The sequence below is a fragment of the Chrysemys picta genome, chromosome 2 (genome assembly GCF_011386835.1).
Source record: "Chrysemys picta bellii isolate R12L10 chromosome 2, ASM1138683v2, whole genome shotgun sequence".
Taxonomy (NCBI): Eukaryota; Metazoa; Chordata; order Testudines; family Emydidae; genus Chrysemys; species Chrysemys picta.
The window spans coordinates 87,564,052-87,573,850 of NC_088792.1; the positions used below are offsets into that span (position 1 = coordinate 87,564,052).

The 9,799-nt window shown below is 41.1% G+C and overlaps 1 protein-coding gene across 13 annotated transcripts in view; it reads left to right on the plus strand.

The window, feature by feature from the left end:
- Positions 1-9,799, plus strand: part of FBXL2 (F-box and leucine rich repeat protein 2) — a 177,833-nt gene that overhangs the window by 19,433 nt on the left and 148,601 nt on the right. Inside the window, exon 1 of one of the 13 annotated variants that reach the window (XM_005313478.3) lies at positions 2,067-9,642. The exons of the other annotated variants lie outside the window; for them this stretch is intronic. The gene's annotated coding sequence lies outside the window, so the exon portion shown is untranslated. Of the gene's footprint in view, positions 1-2,066; positions 9,643-9,799 lie in introns of those variants that run through there. 13 annotated transcript variants of the gene reach the window in all.

The following is a 9,799-nucleotide window of genomic DNA, read 5'->3' on the forward strand; positions in this document are numbered from 1 at the left end:
AGGGGGAGGGGTGCGGTGCGGGGGGGAGGCTGATGGGTGTTGGGGGGGAAAGGCTGAGGGGGAGGGGTGCGGTGCGGGGGGGAGGCTGAGGGGTGTTGGGGGGGAAAGGCTGAGGGGGAGGGGTGCGGTGCGGGGGGAGGCTGATGGGTGTTGGGGGGGAAAGGCTGAGGGGGAGGGGTGCGGTGCGGGGGGGAGGCTGAGGGGTGTTGCGGGGCGGAGGCTGATGGGTGTTGTGGGAGGCTGAGGGGTGTTGCGGGAGGGGTGCGGTGTGGGGGAAAGGCTGAGTGGTGTGGGGGGGAGGAGTGCGGTGCGAAAGGCTGAGGGGTTCGGTGCGGGGGGGGGAAAGGCTGAGGGGGGAGGGGTGTTGCGGGGGGGGAGGGGTGCGGTGCGGGAGGGGAAAGGCTGAGGGGTCTTGAGGGGGAGGGGTGCGGTGACTGAGTAGAAGGGAAGGGAATGGGGGGTATGTTTATGTCCTGGGAGGGATGTGTACGCTGTGGTATGTATCTCTGTGTTTGAGGAGGGAGGTATGTGTATGAAGCCTGTTTCCACTTACTGCTGGAGGGGATCCCGAACCTCAGTTGTTTCACAGTGGTTGCTTCCTGTTGAAGGGGAGCAAAGCTCTGCCATGCTTTGATATACTTGGGGATGCTCTTGTCTTTTAAGGTAGAAGGTTGTATAACCAGAGATCTGTGCAAGTTTAATCAAAGGTTGTATATGCACAGAGGTAGTATCCTCTGCTCTACCAGCTGAGCTATAATCTTTTAAAAAGAAGAACAGGAGTACTTGTGGCACCTTAGAGACTAACAAATTTATTAGAGCATAAGCTTTCGTGGACTACAGCCCACTTCTTCGGATGCATATGATATGGGCTGTAGTCCACGAAAGCTTATGCTCTAATAAATTTGTTAGTCTCTAGGGTGCCACAAGTACTCCTGTTCTTCTTTTTGCGGATACAGACTAACACGGCTGCTACTCTGAAACCTATAATCTTGTAGTGTCTTCATACGTTTGAAAAATATAAATGATAGGAGGAGCTCTAGGAAGAAGAGAGGTGTGGATGTATCTTGTGTTTTTGTTAACTTTGATTCTTTATAGGGTTTTTAGTTAGTGATAACTTGTGAAAGATTTCTTTTGTTTTCCTCCACCCAAGCATTTCCATCCTCTCTTCCTTCTCTCCAACCTTGCTACTAGTCTGTACATTTTAAATGTGTATTCATTTAAAAGAAACAAATAAAAACCTATTGGGAAATACAAAGGGAGATTTCCTTTGGCTGCAGTACACTGTTCTTCTGTGTAATCAGTTTTGTTTCTGGGAGGAAGACAATTAATTGTGGAGGCCGTCTTTATGCTAGGTTTGATCTGGAAATCTCCATTACACCAGACGGACTTCAGATGGTTGCTGACACTTTTACCACCATTTCATGTAGTACTGCTGAGAGCAATATTCGGTGACCTGATGTGCACCCCTTCCACTTCCCCCTCCAAAAAAGTGTCCTGTCTGCACTGGTGTTTCCATTATCACTTCCAACAGAAGAGCTGCATTGATGGAGTACTTCCAAATAAGTCTAAAATAGGCACAACTCATCTTCTAAATGTATGGAAAACTAAGATTTTGCAAATAAAACATATTGACATTGTATAAATGAATGTATTGCGTAAGTAGATGCCTTCTAGCTACTGAGATTCAATTATCTGGGGTAGCCGTGTTAGTCTGTATCCACAAAAACAACGAGGAGTCCGGTGGCACCTTAAAGACTAACCGATTTATTTGGGCATAAGCTTTCATGGGTAAAAAAACCACTTCTTCAGATGCATGGAGTTAAAATTACAGATGCAGGCATTATTATATTATATATATATAATATCTAGTATTATATATTATAATAATGCCTGCATCTGTAATTATATATAGTTATATCTATCTATATCTATATCTATATAATTATACTATATATAGTAATTATAATTATATATAGTATAATAATGCCTGCATCTGTAATTTTCACTCCATGCATCTGAAGAAGTGGGTCTTTTACCCATGAAAGCTTATGCCCAAATAAATCAGTTAGTCTTTAAGGTGCCACTGGACTCCTCATTGTTTTTGAGATTCAATTATAGACTTTCTTTGAAGAATGTCGTAAGGGATTTTCCTTCTTTGGTGGTAGAGGTTCTAATTAAAAGTTTTTTTGCAGTCTCATTCCAGCAAACTTGCAATTTGGAAAGTAAACAGGCAATGTAGTTCACAGGTGAAATCAAGTTAATGATGCTAGATAAGCCCTCTTGTTGTTCTAATTTGAGTCTAGTTGTTGGGCAGCCCCATACTTTTAATTTGAAGGCTAATAAAAAAGGCCTGTTAATGAATGGAATATATTGTTTTTGATTTTTCCAATATTTATTGTGTGAACACTTTTACATGGACCATTCTCTTTTTATAGAGTATAACAAGTAAGGCTACTTTCCCCACTTTCTTTCAGATCTGCATAATTTCAATAGTTTGCTGTTAAATCGAATGAGCAAGAAATTATGTTGACCAGTTAACACCGGGTGTTATAATCGTGAAACAATGATGTTCCCTGCAAAATAGTAAAAGGGAAGTAAATTAGGGCTACAGAGGTGCCTTTTAAAGTTAGTCTGAGATAAGGTAGGGCTGCTAAATGTGGGTGGTTTTTTTTTGCTTTGTTTTTTAAATGAGAGCCAGAGTCAGATTTCCACTGATGTATAGCAGCTCTTTTAGCTTGGTCTAGGAAAGCAACACTAATTTCAGAATTATAGCAATGTTGTTTTGAATGGTAATCTTAGATCACTTAAATGGTGAATATTAGCAGTCTTTCAGGTGCTTTGTGAACTAAAAGTCCGTAACTTGGTATAACTTGTTAACTAAATGTACAGTAATTCTGTCCTTGTTCATGAGAGTTTTTGGATACAGAAAAGGAAGATGACAAAGAGTTGAGTGAGATGGACTTCATAATTTGTGAGTTTTTTCATAATGATTCTGCTTGGAGCTCTTTCAGCCAATTAGCTAGCCACTTAGTGAATGTACATTCCTTACAATACATATTTCTGATACATTCCTAATTTCATTCTCTAGCGAAATGCCACATCTGTTTGTTTCTAATAACCTTTTTATTTCCTATTTAAAATTAATTTCCCTGTTCTGAGAGTACTTACACATTTTGTAAAACTGATTCTTTTTCCAGTTGTCATCTGAAATAGTGATGTAACCGAGCTTTCCTGTTTTAAACTCATGCAAAGTTGGAGTTTAGTGATATTTTTAGAAGTTCTCTCTTTAAAAGAGTGCAATATTTTATTTATAGTTTATGAAGAACAAAGCCTGCTCTCTGATCCATCGCTCAATATTGTAAAATGCTATGAATGTGAGAGGATGTGCAAATGGCATGTTTTCATGCAGCAGAAGTTGACACTATATTAGAGTATTTTTGATCCTTGGGATTTGGTAATTGTAGTCCCCGTGAACAGCATTCTAGTGTAGATTGCTTCTGAAACTGTATAATGAATAACAAGTATTCATTTTGTACTTATAAAGTTTCTTGAATGGTCAATGGGAATATCTTCAAATATTTGAAATCCAGGTTCAGGTGTACACAAGTTTTTAATTTTAGTCTACTCAATTTATCATTATTGGTGAGAATAGAAAATCAAACTAATGGAATCTGATAACAGATGCAAGAGAGGTTCTAGAGTCATGGAACCCTTGCTTGACTATTACATGATCAAAATTGTTAATTGCAGTTTGTGTGACTTTTCAATTTAATCAGCTGAATCTAAAAAGATTCAAAACATTAAAAAATTGCTGTTGCTAAAATCAAACCAAATACTGTAAAATGGGAAATTGTTGACATTTTCTTATAATTTAAGAGAATAATATCCCATTTTAAAAGCTGAAATAGAATTGACAATTTGAAATTAAAGCAGATTTGTAATTTAAGATTCATTTTTGGTAGATTCCTTGTTTGTTTTATTTGGGGAAGGACAGCCCATTAAAATATATCTTTGATTTAAAGAACTACAAAACAGTTGAGTGTTTTTGTACATTTGGACTAAATTTGTTGCCATTAGATATGTACCTTAAATATATGATTTATGTTTTGTTTTGGGGGGAAATATATTAGAAGAATATATGCATAGTCAGTCTCTAGGCAGAGATGGCGTTCACCTTTCGAGGAGGGGAAAGACCCTATTTGGACACAGACTGGCTAACCTAGTGAGGAGGGCTTTAAACTAGGTTCGACGGGGACAGGTGAGCAAAGCCCACAGGTAAATGGGAAACATGGACACCTGGGAGATGGGTCGGAAACAAGAGGGAGTGTGGGCTATAATGGCAGAGAGAAAGGAGGGTCAGGGCAAAACTGGGAGGCAAGATCGAACCAGTATCTTAGATGCCTATATACAAATGCGAGAAGTATGGGTAATAAGCAGGAAGAACTGGAAGTGCTAATAAATAAATACAACTATGACATTGTTGGCATCACTGAAACTTGGTGGGATAATACACATGATTGGAATGTTGGTGTGGATGGGTACAGCTTGCTCAGGAAGGATAGACGGGAAAAAGGGAGGAGGTGTTGCCTTATATATTAAAAATGTACACACTTGGACTGAGGTGGAGATGGACATAGGAGACGGAAGTGTTGAGAGTCTCTGGGTTAGGCTAAAAGGAGTAAAAAACAAGGGTGATGACATGCTAGGTGTCTACTACAGGCCACCTAACCAGGTGGAAGAGGTGGATGAGGCTTTTTTTAAATAACTAACAAAATCATCCAAAGCCCAAGATTTGGTGGTGATGGGGGACTTCAACTATCCAAATATATGTTGGGAAAATAACACAGCAGGGCCCAGACTAGCCAACAAATTCTTGAACTGCATTGCAGACAACTTTTTATTTCAGAAAGTTGAAAAAGCTACTGGGGGGAAGCTGTTCTAGACTTGATTTTAACAAATAGGGAGGAACTCGTTGAGAATTTGAAAGTAGAAGGCAGGTTGGGTGAAAGTGATCATGAAATCATAGAGTTTGCAATTCTAAGGAAGGGTAGAAGGGAGTACAGCAAAACAGAGACAGTGGATCTCAGGAAGGCGGATTTTGGTAAGCTCAGAGAGCTGATAGGTAAGGTCCCATGGGAGTCAAGACTGAGGGGAAAAACAACTGAGGAGAGTTGGCAGTTTTTCAAAGGGACACTATTAAGGGCCCAAAAGCAAGCTATTCCGCTGGGTAGGAAAAATAGAAAATGTGGCAAAAGACCACCTTGGCTTAACCACGAGATCTTGCATGATCTAAAAAATAAAAAGGAGCCATATAAAAAATGGAAACTAGGACAGATTACAAAGGATGAATATAGGCAAACAACACAGGAATGCAGGGGCAAGATTAGAAAGACAAAGGCACAAAATGAACTCAAACTAGCTACAGGAATAAAGGGAAACAAGAAGACTTTTTATCAATACATTAGAAGCAAGAGGAAGACCAAAGACAAGGTAGGCCCACTAATCAGTGAAGAGGGAGAAACAGTAACAGGAAACTTGGAAATGGCAGAGATGCTTAATGGCTTTTGTTTCAGTCTTCACTGGGAAGTCTGAAGGAATGTCTAACATAGTGCATGCTAATGGGAAGGGGGTAGGTTTAGCAGATAAAATAAAAAAAGAACAAGTTAAAAATCACTTAGAAAAGTTAGATGCCTGCAAGTCACCAGGGCCTGATGAATTGCATCCTAGAATACTCAAGGGGCTAATAGAGGAGGTATCTGAGCCTCTAGATATTATCTTTGGAAAATCATGGGAGACAGGAGAGATTCCAGAAGACTGGAAAAGGGCAAATATAGTGCCCATCTATAAAAATGGAAATAAAAACAACCCAGGAAACTAGAGACCAGTTAGTTTAACTTCTGTGCCAGGGAAGATAATGGAGCAAGTAATTAAGGAAATCATCTGCAAACACTTGGAAGGTGGTAAGGTGATAGGGAATAGCCAGCATGGATTTGTAAAGAACAAATTGTGTCAAACCAATCTGATAGCTTTCTTTGATAGGATAACGAGTCTTGTGGATAAGGGAGAAGCTGTGGATGTGGTATACCTAGACTTTAGTAAGGCATTTGATATGGTCTCTCATGATATTCTTATCGATAAACTAGGCAAATACAATTTAGATGGGGCTACTATAAGGTGGGTGCATAACTGGCTGGATAATCGTACTCAGAGAGTCCTGTGGCACCTTTAAGACTAACAGATTTATTGAAGCATAAGCTTTCATGGGTGAATGCCCACTTCGTCAGACCCACGAAAGCTTATGCTCCAATACATCTGTTAGCCTTAAAGGTGCCACAGGATCCTCGGTTGCTTTTTACAGATCCAGACTAACAAGGCTACCCCTCTGATACCGTATTCAGAGAGTTATTAATGGTTCCCAATCCTGCTGGAAAGGCATAACAAGTGGGGGTCTGTTTTGGGACCGGCTCTGTTCGTTATCTTCATTAACGACTTAGATATTGGCATAGAAAGTATGCTTATTAAGTTTTCAGATGATACCAAACTGGGAGGGATTGCAACTGCTTTGGAGGACAGGGTCATAATTCAAAATGATCTGGACAAATTGAAGAAATGGTCTGAAGTAAACAGGATGAAGTTTAACAAAGACAAATGCAAAGTGCTCCACTTAGGAAGGTACAATCAGTTTCACACATACAGAATGGGAAGAGACTGTCTAGGAAGGAGTACGGCAGAAAGGGATCTAGGGGTTATAGTGGACCACAAGCTAAATATGAGTCAACAGTGTGATGCTGTTGCAAAAAAAGCAAACATGATTTTGGGATGTATTAACAGGTGTGTTGTGAGCAAGACACGAGAAGTCATTCTTCCGCTCTACTCTGCGCTGGTTAGGCCTCAATTGGAGTATTGTGTCCAGTTCTGACCGCATTTCAAGAAAGATGTGGAGAAATTGGAGAGGGTCCAGAGAAGAGCAACAAGAATGATTAAAGGTCTTGAGAACGTGACCTATGAAGGAAGGCTGAAATAATTGGGTTTGTTTAGTTTGGAAAAGAGAAAACTGAGAGGGGACATGATAGCAGTTTTCAGGTATCTAAAAGGGTGTCATAAGGAGGAGGGAGAAAACTTGTTCACCTTAGCCTCTAAGGATAGAGCAAGAAGCAATGAGCTTAAACTGCAGCAAGGGAGGTCTAGGTTGGACATTAGGAAAAAGTTCCTAACTGTCAGGGTGGTTAAACACTGGAATAAATTGCCTAGGGAGGTTGTGGAATCTCCATCTCTGGAGATATTTAAGAGTAGGTTAGATAAATGTCTATCAGGGATGGTCTAGACAGTATTTGGTCCTGCCATGCGGACAGGGGACTGGACTCGATGACCTCTTGAGGTCCCTTCCAGTCCTAGAATCTATAAGTGTGAATTTATATACGCGCGCTCTCTCTTAGTGAATATGACTTCTCTGCCAGAATTTTAAATCAATTTTGTTATTGATTTAAAACTATTTCAATGGCTTCCACAGTTCAGTGGCTGTGGAGTCTAACCCTAAATCTGGAATAAAATTTATCATTTTATACATGGAGTTTGACCTTAACCTACAATCACCTTATTGGGAGACATGAAGGTGCTCCTATGTGCGAGACAGCTCACTTGAATGACATGCTGTTATAACTTAAATACTGAATGCTGCTCTGAGAACTAACTTACTTCATGGGTATGGTTTCTCAGGAGTTGATTAACAATGTCAGATCAGCATAATCCCTTCAAAAGAAAACACAGGTTTTCAGTATGTTTATTGGAGCTCTACTGTAGGGCATTTCCTGATTCTAGACAATATTGCTCCTAGCAGACTTTATGTACTTCTAGCCATTACTGGAGAGGGGCTGAAGTCAGATTCCTCCATCCTTTCTTTGGAACACAAGGAAAGGTAAAAGCACAATCAAGACACAGATAAGGACCAACATTTACAAAGGACAGTTTTGTGTTTCCTTCTGCCTTACAGTAGAGTAATCCAACAGTTGCCAAGAGCCACACTTTGAATTTATATTACTTTTTGAATTTTTTGAACAATTTTTAAGGTTCAGGGTGCAACTTATTTTATATTGTCACCCTGACTCCTGTGGTTATGTTGCCTCCCATCATTGTCTACAGTACACTTGCCTTTAGGAAAAAACTGTGTGGGAGTACACAAGGCTTTAAATATCACTTTCTGAATTTCTGTGAAAAGGTGCTTCTTGATTGGGAAAAGTATTTCCTGCCCCAGTATTTTTTTTCCTATCCTGTTTCAGCCTTAAACAACAAGTTGTATTTTTTTCTCTGTTGGATTTGATTAGTGATAAACTGGCTAACAGTTCTATCCTGAAAATCTAAATCAATAAGCCGCCATCAGCAGGTCTGCATAATTGCTAAACTCATTCAGTATTCCAGGCTTTTGTCCCTAAGGTCTGGTTTACACCTGAAAAGTAGATCGACTCAGCTACATCAGTCAGGGCTGTGAAAAATCCGTGCCCTATGTGATGTAGTTTAATGGACCTAAACCTACTATTGATGCAGCTAGATTGACTAAGAGTCTTCCGCCAACATAGCTACTGCTTCTTTGGAAGGTGGATTATCTACATCAATAGAAAACATTTTCTCTTGATGTAGAAAGCATCTACGCTACAGCAGCACAGCTTCAGCACCATAGTGCTGCTACTGTAGTGTAGACATAGCCTTAGGCATTGTCTACACTACAGAGATTTTTGACAAAAGGCAGCTTTTGACGCCAGAACAGTGGAGGTGTACAAACTGCAATGCCACTTTTGATGACAAAACTCTCCTGTTTTGCCAACAAAATAAAACCACCTCGACGAGCGAGACAGAGCTTTTAGCAAAAAAGTTTTGTCCACAAAGTGCCAGTATAGACACCGCGCATGGTTTTGTTGCTGTAAATAGCCTCCAGGAAGTGTCCCACAATGCCCATCGTGACCACTCTAGTCAGCAGCTTGAACTCTGCTGTCCTGCAGCCAGGTAAACAAGCATCCGCCCCTCCCTCCTTTAAAGGCCTGGTAATTTTTGAAATTCCACTTCCTGTTTGCTCGGCGTGGAGAGCTCATGTCGCATCTTCCCAGCTGGCCACGGCAGCTCCATGTGGCAAACACTCTCCCACTTAGACCACTGTGGAGTTGTTGGATCTGCTGAGTATATGGGAAAAGGAGGCTGTCCAGTCCCAGCTCTGCTCCAGCTGTAGGAACTTCAATACTCAGGGGCAGATTTTTCGTGGCTTGTGTGAGAAGGGCTATGTGTGGGACACGGTGCAGTGCAGAGCAAAAATAAAGGAGCTGAGGCAAGCATACCAGAAGGCAAGGGAGGCAAACGGTCATTTCACTGCTGCACCTAAGAGCTGCCGCTTCTGCAAAGAGCTGGACACCATCCTCTGCAGTGACCCCACATCTACCGCCAAAAGCCCCATGGACACTTTAGTGGGACTGGAAGCAGTGGAAAGTGGACCTAACCCCAAGGATGAAGTTGTGGACAAGGAGGTGGAGTTGGAGGATGTTGTGGAGCCCACTGCAGGGTGGTCCAGTACCATGCGAGTCAGGAACTCTTTTCCAGTCCAGAGGGGTGTAGCCAGTTCCAGCACTCAGTTTCCAGAAAGCATGGTGCAGGAGCGGAGTAAGTAATCTTTTTGAGTTGATGCTGTTTGGTTAGATGGCGTACAGCTGTCCTTTGCTCTGAATATTGTAGAAGTGGGTGAAGGAAGGGATAGAAATTTACAAGACTAGCTGTATTTCAGTGTGCTCCACATTTTCCTGAGCAGCTAAGCAGTGTG